This window comes from Meleagris gallopavo, chromosome 4 (assembly GCF_905368555.1).
Source record: "Meleagris gallopavo chromosome 4, MGAL_WU_HG_1.1, whole genome shotgun sequence".
In the NCBI taxonomy this organism is placed as follows: domain Eukaryota; kingdom Metazoa; phylum Chordata; class Aves; order Galliformes; family Phasianidae; genus Meleagris; species Meleagris gallopavo.
The window spans coordinates 20,490,245-20,504,482 of NC_139407.1; the positions used below are offsets into that span (position 1 = coordinate 20,490,245).

The following is a 14,238-nucleotide window of genomic DNA, read 5'->3' on the forward strand; positions in this document are numbered from 1 at the left end:
AGAGGCAGAAGTCAGACACAGAAAGGGCTGCACACACTTAAGCTCAGATTTGGACCAGGAAGAGGGTAGCATCCTTTACAAGCAGGAAGTAGTCAAGTTCTACCTGACCTAGCTTTTTACTACAAATGCATTTATGCTGTAGTTACATGCTCACTTTAATCCCATATAATCACTTTAAAAGCATCCCCAGCCTTCTCAGTGATTTCTTATTCCCAGCCTTGGCTACTGATTCCTTCCCTTTGTGCACCAGTACCAGCAACTGTATTGTGAACTGAGAGACAGGCTGCAAACTGAACTAGTAAATACTTACTTAAAAAAAAAAACAAAACAAAACAAATGTACGTGTGTGTGTGTACTCATAACAGTCTTTCAGAAAGAAAGATTCAGGCTGATCCCCCAAACCATACCAGTACTCATGTCAGCATCAGAACACTGACAGAAATGAAGGAAAAGGACACTTCCAGCAAACTAAAGGAAGCTTAAGTTCTCCCCTTCTTGCATGTGTGCTCTAAGCATCAGGCTGTAAACAAGCGTCCCCTTCTTTGCCCTCCTTCAGGCTAACCAATCTTTTACGTGCTCTGTGGAAAACGGGACAACTACAACAGGAGAAATCAGTACTTCTGTATCCACAGCTAAGGGACTGTGACCTCCTCCAGACAAGCACAGGAATTGAGCTGTGCTGCCTGAATGCTGCAGCAAGGCATAAGCCCATCACAGGATGTAGAATTACCTACTGTCACACAGCTAGTAATAAAAGGTAGGGCTAAAATGTCCAAACACCCATAGAGCCTTAACATATTGATGTCTGTAACAAGAAATACTTTTGTCAGCATCAACTGTTGCATCTCCTGTTGCTGCACCAGCCCTAAACAATCAGCAAAGACTCTGAGGAAACTCTGCTACCAAATGCTGTCTGCTGACATCTGTTTGGGTTTTCATTTGGCAGGGAGAGGAGGCTTTGTTTTTTAAGAAACCCCAAACAAACACACACAAACCAAATCCCCAAAAATTGGCATACAAAAACAAAAAAAGTCTAAGGCTAGTAACCCTCTCATGCTCTCACTAAACAGCTGCTGATTGCTGCAACATCCGTTCTGCTGCTGGTTGAGCTCCTGGAGAATGACTGCAATTCAATTACAAAGCAGGGGAATCTCAGTATTATTGCCTTCCCTTCTATAAAAGGGATATATATGAAAAGAAACATGTGGCTCTACAGTATGCATGTACACATACGATTACTGGGACAGAAAAAAGAAAAAAAAAGGTACTCTTGTACTTCAGTTTCCTCTCTTTTATTTATGATTTCTCTTGCCGAGCCCTTAAAGTTTTCTGCTGTGATGGCGGCTATGAAACAAAGCAAATCACAGAGAGGGAAAAAGTAAGTTGCAAAGCCATTTCTAGGAATTCTCCTTTCTCCTGTAGGTGTTTCTAATTTATGTCAGGAGAATATAGTAAGTGTGCTAAATTGGTACCTATTTTTTTAAAATGACACTGAAGAGGCAGTCCTACCCCCTCATATTCCTGCCTTGCACCTACCGCTGCACTGTGGCTGCCTGCTGAGCAGGGTCAGCCAGCCGGCTACAAGCCTGCCACTAACAAAATATAAATAAATGAAAAACCCACAGAGATTTGGAATTAGCATTTCTCAACTGTACTGCTGTTCCGAACCAGTCCATGGCCAAACAAACAGCTGAGATAGTACAAAGCAGAGGACAAGAGGAGCTGAAGACGGGCTGTAAAGAGTATGAGATGTAACTGCTTGCTCTTTGTTTTTAAATGGCAATATAATCTGCCTATTAAGTGAAAGCTTAATATGTTAACCAAGCCAAAGCCTTGTTTAAGACAGTTATGAAGAGCTTAAGAAACAAGCAGCTTGTGCACATGGTACACAAAAGTCTTATCACCCATATTCTGGTAGAAGAAAGCAGTATCCAGAAGGGAGTTCAGTCATCAGGGAGAAATGTAACAGGGCTGAGTGAAATGCTCACGAGAGTGGCACTGCAGAAGGGGACAAAGAAATATCAAGACCAAGCTTTTGGGAACCATAGCACTTGGGACACAAGTTATATTAAATCTGCTGGAGTATTACGAGAGAAGAAAAGACACTACAGATTTTTTCTGCCTACAATTTTGAAGATATCAGTAAGCTAGAAGAGTTAATACTTAAATGCATCTGACCCAATTTTTGCACGTTTTCCAATTTTTTAAATTGTATTTAGCAACAACATTCACAACAGCACTAGATACAGAGCTTGTCAGTTAATCTGTTTATAATGAAATAGTATATGAAGATTTTTTCTGAAATACAAATCTTAGGCAGAGCTTAAAAAAAAAATCAACCTATGAAAGCTTTTTTGTGTATTTGAATCAACATTGATTTTAAATGGTCTGATTACATATCATAAAAATCAAAATCTCATTTAGACACAGAGTTAATATTTCGCCTTGAAATTGATCATGAAACTAGAGTTACATGAAATGAAACACGTATCACATGATTTCAGTGGTCACATCAAAAACAAAGCAGAACTGAAAGCAGTTGAATTCCAGGTAAATAAACCCTTACAGTGCCCTGTGCTTTTGCGATGTTCTTGCACCTGTCAGTGCCATGCTGGCTGGGGCATTCCGTGTGAGATCCTGGCTGCCAAGCTCAGATCACCGAACTGAGCCTGCATTTCTCACAGAGCAGAGCAGAGCTACTGCAGCAAGTGCCCAGCTTTCAAAGCGAGGGAGAGGAGGTCATGACATGACATAATGACCTTCACAAAGATAGCCTGTTCAAGGTGCCTCACCTCAGAGGAAATCCCTTGTAGACTATTTCATTTATTTTCCTTCATTAACAGGGTATGAAACTGAAGCATCACAAAAAAAAAAGTGCTTCATAAGGCAATGAACTCTTCAAGCCTTGGTGAACTACTTGTGTTCAGTAGACTAGAGCCCACACTATTTTCTATCTTGGGTATCTAACTATTGTTCAAGTCCGCTTTCAGTTTGACATACAGATTTTAAGTGTTCTTACATACAACGTGTATGAGACAATGCAGCTTCAGTTTAAGCACTGTACCTGACATAAAAGCAGCATCTCTCTAGCTTGACGTAAAGACCCAAAAAGTAGTTATTTAACTATTGCTTTTTTATTCCTTTCATCAATGTTAAAAAACCAGCAAGAGTAATACTGTCACCTGTTGCTCTTGTTCATTCTGTAATAAGCTGTATAAAAAAAATTACAGAAAACCTAGATTCAAGATTCTCATACTAACTGAGATATAATCATCTTTAATCTACTCTCAAGAAGTCAGAAAAAAGCTGATTAAGTGTTCCATACATCACGTTGCCCATAAACAGCAATGCTCGTTACTGCGCATCTAAAATGTAATACAAACAACTAAAATTGTCAGGTTAGCACTGTGCAATAGTTAGCAGGCATGTATACTAAAGTTAAACTAGTTTTCATTAACATTTGAAATAATTTTATCAAGTATCTAACACAGGGCAACTTATTTAACGATTCAGGAACTTGAAATAAGAGCTGAAAAAAAAGGGCATTTTAGTGCAGCCCTTGTACTTTCTGCATATGACATAAAGCTAACTGTCTAGAAGTGAAATACCTCTTTTCCTAGAATACCTCAGAGTTTCAAATACAGGAGGTCCTCACTGGGCTCACCCATTCTTAGAAATCCTCCCAGTGAGTTACAACAATCTTATATAAGCAAGGTGGATGAAGATTGACAAACTAAAAAAAAAAATAATAAAAAAAAAAATCAGTTCATCATAACTGATTAAACCAGGAAAACTACAATTTAGATTCTGAGTCCATTAAACCAAACTACTCTCATAAATGGAATCACCAGAATTATAATCAGCAACAGTGAACTCCAATGTGTCGCTTGAACTAGTAAATCCAGCATCCCCAAGACAGACTGCAAAGAGTGTAGCCAGCAAGCACAGAAGCACAGGCTCATTTAGTCTGGAAAGGATTTCTGGAGGTCATCTTGTCCAAACACGTGCTCAAAACAGGGGTAATTAAATCAGGTCTGTGCTAGTAAAAAGTTTTAACATCTGAACTGGGAAGCAACAACCAAAGCACTTGCTGGGAATAGTCCCAAGAATATGTCCCTAGCTTAAACTGCAGAACCATGCCTACAAAAAAAATCACATTGATTATTCCCCGACCCTCCTCATCTTGAGCAGAATATCCTATGGAAGCAACAAGCTGCACTGACCACAGGCACAATGCCTATTCACTGCACAATCTCACTGAAGTCACTGGGCCTACTAACTAAACAGATTTAGAGATTTGCAGAATTAGGCTCAATAACAAACATATCAAAACCACTCTATTTCCTATTTCTGTCCAGAATCCGCACTTAAGAATTCAGGAGCTAAACTGAAGAAAATCTGTACCGCAAAGCAAAATGTTGCTCTGTAACTCACACAATAAACAGCATGATACTTTCAATTTGAGGAGAGAAAAAAAAAAAAAAAAAAAAAGATTATTCACTGGTAAAAATATTTAAATAAAATACCACTGCATTTTCAGGTTTATTTGAAAAACAAGGTTTTCAAATGTAAAATTGAGATGACATTTACTCTCCTCCAGATAAACAGAACTCGATAAAATAACAACCACAGCAAAGCAACCAAAGAAAAGTTTCCATCAGGTTAGAAAATACAAAATACTCTGCACAAGATTGCTTAAAGAATTTGAATGAGTGTAGTCATTTTGAGTGAATGAGACTGTAATTTTGGACCTGAAGAATTCCACCGTCTGATGATGACATATGATGGAGAAGGTAGCGGGGAACATCACAATACTCCTCAGGTCTTTTGTGAGTGTTTAAGATCTCTGCCTAATGGAGTTAAAACATCTTGTTAGAAAAAGAAAGTGATGTAAAACACTAGAAGATATTAAATTTCTATTATTCTATTACTAATTCTGCTCTGAGTAAGTGAGAGTTGACTTATGCAACTAATATTAAATTTAGAAATTAAATACATGTCCATATTGTATGCAGCCTAGCTGGAATCCACTAGATTAAACATACTAATTAATTTGGTCATGGTGTGTTTTGTATTATATTTCAGCATTTATTTATGAGGTCCACATACTCAGTTTACTAAATTTAATGACTGCACTGTTCTTAAACATATCATTAAAACTGTTAACGTTTTCTATCATTACCCCAGTATCATTCTGTAATTAACTGAAAGTTAACAGAAGAATAAACAACTACACATTTTTAAGCCACTTGCACATTTCCAAATGTATTTACAACTATTTCATGCAAAGTAGGAGTAGACATTCCATTTTCCTACTAAGATATTCTTCATTTAAGAAAAAATGAAAACCAAACTTTACTGACCACATATTACTCTCTGGGTTATCACATATTCAGACAAGTTGCTAGTTTTTACTGTCCAGGTAAAATACGTGAAAGGTGAAAACATGCCAAAAACATGAGAATTTTTTTACAAGGTTGGTGTTATTTCAGGGCCTGATAGTACAAAAAATAACTACAAACTTTCAGAGAGACAATGAGCATTTCTACTCCCAGCGCTCATGGAAATGTCACCAGAGACTTAAGAGTTTCATGGGTTGGCCGTTTCACAACATCATGGCTTGAGCCACAAATAATGTGTTTCTGCAGTTGTTAGACAAACTGGAAAAAGAAATAATTAAAAAAATCTTCCAATATAATATATATAATTTTGATCTGCAGTGCTTATCAAGTCAAACAACTGTACTGAATGGTCAACACGTTCACGTGCATGCACGTACGTACATAAAAGCACCAGGAAACCTTCACCTGTCAGCAATTTATATCAAAATTAAATTACTACTTTTGAAGATTTAACAGTTACAAATGCTTGTATTACAACTGCAAGCACGTAGCAAGACATAACAATGAAATAATCCTTGCTACCACCTATATAGCCACACACACAACACATAACAATGGCGTCAAACCATGCCCAAAATAAAAGAAAGAAAACCGTTATGCTGAAGGACTCCCTTGCCCAAAGTCTTAATTTTCTAACGAGCTATGAATGAAAAGAAACAAAATTCAAAGATATGTCTGAAAGCCTATTGCTCTCACTTCTCAAACATAAGCTCAAACACTCAGTGCTCCCAAAATGCGTTTTGTTGAACTTCAATCATTTGTCTTCTGCAATGAGATCAACGGCAAGCAAGCAGAGTTAAGCAGCTGCTGACTGAGCATCAAGACTTTTGATGACATTTTCTTTACCACTGAAGCAGCACCCAAATGCCCACTACGAGCAGCCTCTTTGCGCCAGCAGCTCAGCCACAGCACCCAACTTCCCCTCAGCCACCACGGCGTAAGTCTGAGCCATGAGCTTGGCCTATCCACCCAGAAACCCAGGCTGTCCCTTTGGGGGATTGGGCAGCCATTGAGCACTTGATGCATTCAGCATGAATAAAGGACGTCTTTCCAAGGAAAACTGATTTAACAACAGGAATTATTTTCTGCCTTGCCAAGTTCGCTAACAGGCAGAGGTTTTCCCCTTTCAATGGAAAGCACAAAACATCTGAGAGCCACAGCACTTTCCAGGGGCACAAAAGCCCCTTGCAATTAGCCGTGTATTTTATAACAGGGAAGACGTAAACTGTTCACAGAGCAGAGGAGTTAAGGGAAATTGAAATTTAAAGGGAAATCTGCCCTGTGAGTATAAGCCCCACGCTTGGTCACCTACAAGGTAAATAACAATGTCTCCATTGAGGCTTGGCGTTAGCTGGGCATGTCCTGGCTTCACGCATTTACATGCTGCCATTCATTTAACAAAAGTACTCCGCCTACCCCAGCCTTCTCAGCGCACAGACAGTGGCAGAACTGGCATGAGAATGATTAGCAAAACAATCTGGCTTTGGATTTTCTGCTAGACAACGGTGATACTGTTTACTTTTCTGAAGCTACTCAGAACTCATTAGTCTCATACGCATTACACGACGAGAAAGAGAGATTTAACTAAATGAACAATTTGCAAAGCTGTGACAAGTAACATCTGATATTTCTGCGCTACAGCCGCGTTGCTGCTCCTGTCACTATCTGACAAGCTTCTCAGGACAAGCTCTGGTCACTCCGTTTCTGTGGCACTATAAGCATGAAGTTTCACTGTGATTTCTTTAGAAAGGCTGGACAAACGTTCAAAGAATTACAATGAGAATGGATGAGGCCTTTGAAGGACGCTGCAGGCCTTCATTCGCTAATCTAAAGTAACACTTATTAGTGACGATGATTTCTCCAACCACTGCAGTCACCCACGCCACAACCCAGACAACACGTACCAGAAGCTTTAAGGACTGAAGAAACTATTGTTGCATTGTGGTAAATGACCTGCTGTTTACGTTTTCTTTTTTGCTTCCCTCTAAAAATTCCAACATACAGTTACTATTACAATTCCTGCCAAGAAAAATATTTGAAATCTATATTGCACCAATTTTAGCATTGGCAGGAGATTTCTTAAGACAGCAGAAACTGTCAAGACTCAAGTATGGAAATAAAACACATTCATTCCTTTGTATTTTGGCTTAACTGCTGTCAAAAACACTATTAGAAATTCAACACATTGTTGGAAAATAACACCAACAGCAGTATTGATTTCAATATGACATGTTTCAGGTTTCATATCAACAGATATTTTACATTAATATTTGTCATTTTCCTGAACATTTTTCTATGTTGGCATGGGTAAAATTAAAGTTGTAATATCTTAAATTTTATAAACTGCCATTTTACACTTCTGTAATTTAGATGCAAAAATACAGCTATAGAGGTCATGTATGAATTGGGAACTGTGGCTAAACATTAGAATTTTCTATTTAACTTGAAAGGCTCAGAAGATGTATTAACTGTTAAAAACAACTCACATCTCTATATCAAAGGAAATGGACTCTAAAAGTAATTTCAGGCAAATTTGTGACAGGAAAATCCCTTTTCCTTTCCGTCTGGATGATAAACACTATTATATACATTGCAGCATACTGTAACTTTGCTTCGTGAAGTGGTAATTTCACTTGGAAGCTTAAAATACACATTTGCATGACACTACAAGGGGGCAAAAAAGGAACAACAACTTGATTTGCTTTTCTTCTCCCACAAGACTATAGTCTGCCTTTATAGAAATATGTACTTCCTCTTGAAATAAATTATTTTAAGAGTAAATGGACAAAGTTGGTAAATACTCTTTGCACTATAAATTTCTGCAGCCATTCTGGTGCTTTGCCAGGAACCCAACAAAAACAAACAAACAAAAGAAAAAAAAAACAACAAAAAACACCATCATATATATCTAATTATAATGCTTAGCTAACACAACATTACTATTTTAAACATTTACCAGAAATGCCCTAAGAAAAATAGAAAACAAAACATGACAAAGTCAACAAAAATAATTTAACATCTTTTCTCATGTTGAAAACTGGTTCTGTTTCCTTTCATACATGAAGACTGCATTTGCATTCACGTCTACTGTAAAACTCAATCAAAGCTGCTACTACAACCTATAATATTCAAGCACTATATGAAGAGATTCTAACACAAAGAGAGCTCAGTCCCCCACTTCAGCCGAACAGAGCACTCCTGGAACTTCACTGATTTCAGAGGTACATAAACTGGTGCTGAATTTGGTAAGTATTTTCCAATTTCTAGGTTAGCGTTTCCCTCCTCTATTTTTATTTTTCTACTCGTGTTTACAATTAATTTCTTGCAGACACAAACATACACATCAAGAATCAACAAACCCAAGATGTCCTAGACAAAAGACACAAAATTTAAAATAATTAGGTCAGCTAGCCTTCAACTTCTACACTGGATTTGAATTAGATGAGAAAAGCATATCTACTCTTTTGCAAGACCCATAGCATTACACAGAACAGTTTGTCTCAAATTACTTGTATCATTTCAGCATCATCTTTGCAAAAAACATGTTTTACAACAGAAGTAAATGTACGGTAGGATGAACGCCCGTATCATGCAAACAGAAGTGCACCTATGACAGCAGACGTGTGTCTGTGAGACAGACTGTGCTGTAATCTTTGTCTTGGAATACGTTCTAAAGATTTCCTTCGCATTAAATCAGCAGCAGCTATTTCTGTTACAGCCTTAAAATGAAACTGCAGTGATACAGCGGCTTTTCCACAGCAAAAGACTGAGATAAGTGGTATGGAGAACTCAGGGTTTGCTATTTGTAAATACTTAGTAATTTTATTAGCGTCTAATCTGCATAAGGCTGGAAATATTTCTTTGCAATGCTCCAGCTGTAGCCTGACATATACTCTCTACAAGCACGTTTAAAGTAAAAGACTCATGTAATTTGCTCAATATACAAACTTATAGAAACTAATGAATACAATTAGCATGAAATACTTAAATAACTATAATTTATAATGAAATCGTTATCCTGGTAATATACTCACATGCATAAACCTCTTGAGGACCGGGTTTACTGTTTTACAGGTTTCCTACTTTTTCCCCCTCCCCAAACATTTGCCTTTTTACTCATTTTTTCCTCTTTTTTTCTTTTTTTAATTAAAAAAAAAGAAAAAAAAAAAAGAAAAAAAGAAAAAAAGAGGGGGATTTTCCTCCCCCTATCCAGAAATTAGTTTTTCCTAAACTTTAAATATTTGTGCCTCATGCTCATCAGGAACATGGGGCCATACACCACTGGTTAAGAATGAAATGGCGGTGAAGCTGAGACCAAAAGGTACAAAGAGAGAGGAACATGCACATATTCCAGGAAATATCAAAACAAGTACCATCTCTGCTTTCAAAAGAGAGAAAAAGAATAAACCAATCTTTCATTACCAGCGCAAGTGTAGGTGCAGTAGAGGCGCACCTTGCTGTCCGAGATTCGCCTCCTAAGTTTTGATTCCAAGAGGGAAGCTAATCATTCTCCAAAGCAACACAGTGGCCGCCCACTGTCAGGTTGCAGTGCCGCACGGAGACGCTCCACGCGTGCGACCAGCCCAGGCTGCACACGGAGACCAATGCAGCAGATGAAGGAGCTCCACTTGAGGTAGGTGTGCTTCTGGTTTCCAGGAAAGCACATCACTCGGCCCTAATGGCTCTGTGGAGCTTCATTCAGGCTGCAGACTGACCCTGCGCCCAAACTGCTGGAAGCCATAACACTTGTTTTGAAACAAATCACTCCTCAAGATGGAGCAGGCTTGCTATCAATCACTAACAAGTTAATTCTACATAATAAGGCAGGTTTGGATGCAGACTGATACATTGTGAAATGCTCTATCTGAAATTGATTAGAACAGCACTCAAAATGAATGCAGCCCTCCAAACCACTTCTTTGCTCAGAAACATTAATCTCAATTATAAGAAGAGCTTCATAATGGTAATGCTTGGTATGAAAAAAGTATCAAATAAATCAGGTTTTATAAGACACAGCAATTAATCAGCTTTAGAATGAAGAAAAGGAAAGGTTGTTAAAGCACACATTTTCACAACAGTACTCTTCAAAGCCTATGCAACCTCAGAAAATGAAATGACTTTGTGTTTGGTTGGCTTTTTTGAATTGCAGAACTGGCTGGCAAGGGTACATGCACCGCCTTGGAATTCATTTCACCACACACTACAACTCCTTGCAAATCATACTGCGCTATCATTAAGTGAACACATTCGATTCCAAGACACCTCTCAGCAGATGAACAGGGATTGTACACAAATGTCCTGAAAGACCTTACGTACTTCAGCCCAAGAAGAAACACTCATTAAGTCAAACCAATGCTTCTCATTGGAATGCACTAAAATTATCCCTGATAATTTTTTGTGCAGCATCAACTGCAACAATGTGCAGGAGTGTTTTCATGTTTTAAAATGCACATTACTGCCACAGCTGCTAAAATAGAGCCACTATCAAAGAGTTTGCACGTGTTCACTCAGTAGAGGAATTATAAAGCTATTCTTAAAAATAAATAAGTAACACCAAGAATAACGTGATGTAGATTAATCAGATTAATAATCTCTAGTGCGTAGTGCCGCAGTTCAAACCTGCCTCTGAAAGTCTTCAAGAAACGCAACACAATTATCCAAGATCCCGCAAAAATACGTTAAGAATTCTTTTAGGTATTTAGTGTATCCTTCTGCACGCTGCTATACACTCAGTTCTGGAACAGAAACGCAAGGATCGATGCGCAGTACACCCAGCATCACTCAAACACAGAATGCTCCTGACCTGAAGCCTCACACAGCTCTCTGGAGCTCCCTTTTAAGGCCCCACAAGCAGCACCTGTTCCTCCAAGGTGCCGCTGGGCCTAACCCCAAACAGAGGGGAGCTGGCGGCAGTGCCCACAGCCACCCCTGGGGCTCAGCATGAGCCTCTCTGACTGCAGCTGGGGCTGGAGGTGCTCAGGATCTCAGCCTTTGCCCTGGCAGACCGCAGGGGCAGCAACAAACAGACCTTCCCATTGGTTATTACTGCATTTCCTCATATTTTAATGGGGTCGTATCAAAACCGAGGGTTTAATTTGTGGATTGATTTGCAACTTTAAATCCAGTTTCTATTACTAAATCCTTTTTCCATTTGAACGGAGAATAATTACTGCTGGCTCAAAGAGATTTGACTGAAGTACCAGTCTTAACTTGCTAACTGGATTAGAGATGTTACTCTGGATTTTTTTTTTCTCTCCAACAAATACGAACAGAATCTTCTTAGCATGGTCAAGTATTTCTCTTGCCTTTCAGGTCAGCGTTCGCTCATGTACTCATTTGATTCTACTTTTTAATCAGAAGTATACACCCTTCAGTGCTGATGCTTTTTCCTCCTCCCCTGATCTGTGACACCATTGAAAATATCCCAGCAATCCCCAAAACACTTAACGCAGAAATTTCAATAAAAGGGGTTGGGTAAAAAAGAATCTTTTTCTGAAATTGAAGTGATATATTTTCTATATACGTTCATCCTTCCATAGGACCATTTCTTGCTAACCATTCTTACATTAGAAAAAATTACACTTTATAAAAATCTTTCCTTATATGCAACTTGAAGCCAATCTCCTGGATATGGAGATACCAATAATTCTGAATAATGCTTACATTATTTTGGAAGGAAAGGGCATCTGAGAAACTTCATCATGTCATCATTAAGTGGTTTACAGTTAACTCTTCTGTACCATAACCAAGCATAGGAGCACAGTACTTCAGCGTGCTCTTTGCTAGGCTCTTTGCTAAGTTTTAGGACAGAGAAATATTCCTTTAACTCCTCGACACAACGATGCAAAATACTTCATAGGAGGAGGAACACATGCAATGGAGCAGGTAGCGGCCACATCGAATCGCACAGGCATCCACCCAGGAGGGCCAGCTGGGAAGGGCACGTCACATTTAGGAAGTATAAAAATAGAGCTGCTAAAGTTGCCTTATTAAAAAACAAACAAAACAAAACAAAACAAAAAAACCACGCAAACAACTATTTTTAACCTGAAAATTTAGATGAGCCCAGAACGATGCATCTTACAGAAATAGCTACTGTTAAAACTTTTAACAGCGTGCGGGCACATAAAAGCGTCTGCGTGTGTGTTTTATCTCGCTACATTACTTTGCTTTAAAACAACTTCGCAACATAAAACTTCTAAGCCCCACCAACAACGACGGCGCTCCGTACCTCCAAGTCGGGGGAAAACGGCCAAATCGAGGAGCCCGGAGCCTCCCGAAGCGGCTTCACCCGCCCCGGCCACCCGCGTTCCCTGCTCACGGCTCTCCTCTCCCCGAGACATCCGAAAGCGCAACGCCCCGTAGGAGCGGCCCCGGCACGCGGTGCCCTCAGAAGAGCACGGGGACGGGCAGCCCCACGCACCCGCGCCCGGCTCGCGGCAACTAAGTTACCCGCCCACAGCAAACTTCCCCGGGCGAGCCTCTCACCTCTCCCCGCTCTCGCCAACCAGAAGCGCCACCGCTTTCAGTCGCCCCCGGGAGCTCCGGAGCCGGCCCGGGGAACAGCGCAGTCCTCTCCCCGCGATCGGCGGGCCTGAGCCGGGCGTCCCCGCCGCCCTCGGCGGAGCCCCTCGCCCCGCACCCGCCGCTCCCGCTCCGCGCTGCCCCCCGTACCTGCGGCCGCTCCGCCGCGCCTCCTTCACCGCGGCGGCGAACGGGTGCGGGAGCCACCGTCGTCCGCGCACGTCGCGAGCCCGAGAGCGGCGGGCGCGAGAGCGACTCCGGAGCGGAGCGCGGCTCTCCCCGCGTGCGCGCCGCGAGCTCGCCGCCTCCGCGCCCGGGCAGCGGCAGCGGCGCGAGGAAGAGCGGCGCTCGGCAGCACTTTGTCAGGCCGGGCGGGCGGGAGCGGAGGGAGACAGGCGGGGGGAGGGCCGGGGGCCGGCCGGAGGGAGGGCCGCGAGTCGCCGCCCGCGCCCCCGCCGCGGGGGCCTGCGCGCCCCGCGGAGCTCCTGCGCCCGCCTCCTCCCGCCAGAGCTGGGCCGCGGGAGGGCAGGGCGAGGGGCCGTGGCGCCGCGCCGGGCGGGGAGGGCCGGGGGCGGAGCCGCGCCCGCACCCACTCGCGGCGTGGCGGAGCTCTGGGGGGGGGGGGGGGTGGTCAGTCCCACGCCGGGCGCGATCGAAGCCCGGGGCCACCCGCCCGCCTCTGATGAGAGACTCCTCGCGCCCCCCCGGCCCAGTGAGGGCGGCTCGCGAGCCGCCGATTGCAGGCGCTGATGAACTTGCCCGGCTCCATCGCGCCTTCCCTCGCGGTGGCCGAGGCAGCGGGCGCGCGCCCGCCTCTTGTCCCCGTCCGCACGCGTGGAAGCACGGCCCGGGGAAGAGATCCGCAGCCCCCGGCCCGACGACGCCCGACCCAGGCGGAGCCCAGAGCCGCCGCCGCCCGCCTCCCGCTCGCCCGGCGGCCCCCGGCCCGGAGCGGCCCCGTAACTTTTCACACGCCGGGCGCTCGCATCTGCCCACCTCCCCGAGGCCGGTGCCCCGTTCCCGTTGCTCTCCCTTCCCCGTCATGTTCCGCGGGTCCCGCACGAGCTCTCCGAGTCTTTAACTCAGCCGGGGCCGCGGAGCCCCAAAGGCTCTCGGGGAACCCACGCCCTTGAACACCCTCGCCCTGGGACGGCGCCGGCACCTGGGGATGACTATCGGTGTATCATAGACCTCAAACATTAAAGAAATCGCCCAGGTTGCGCAGCCCCGTTCTGCAGCGAGGTTGATCGCAAACGTATCCGACACCTCTAAGTGTAATTCATAAGGTTGAGCGCACGGGAAACGCTACGGG

At 42.7% G+C, this 14,238-nt stretch overlaps 1 protein-coding gene across 8 annotated transcripts in view; it reads right to left on the reverse strand.

Moving 5' to 3' along the window:
• TENM3 (teneurin transmembrane protein 3) overlaps positions 1-13,475 on the reverse strand; it is a 399,330-nt gene extending 385,855 nt beyond the window's left edge. For 5 of the 8 annotated variants that reach the window (XM_085222460.1, XM_085222461.1, XM_085222459.1 and 2 more), the window contains exon 1: positions 13,077-13,475. The gene's annotated coding sequence lies outside the window, so the exon portion shown is untranslated. Of the gene's footprint in view, positions 1-12,890 lie in introns of all 8 variants that reach the window. The other 3 variants (XM_085222465.1, XM_085222463.1, XM_085222457.1) reach the window with 2 other exon arrangements.
• Positions 13,476-14,238: the final 763 nt, after the last annotated feature.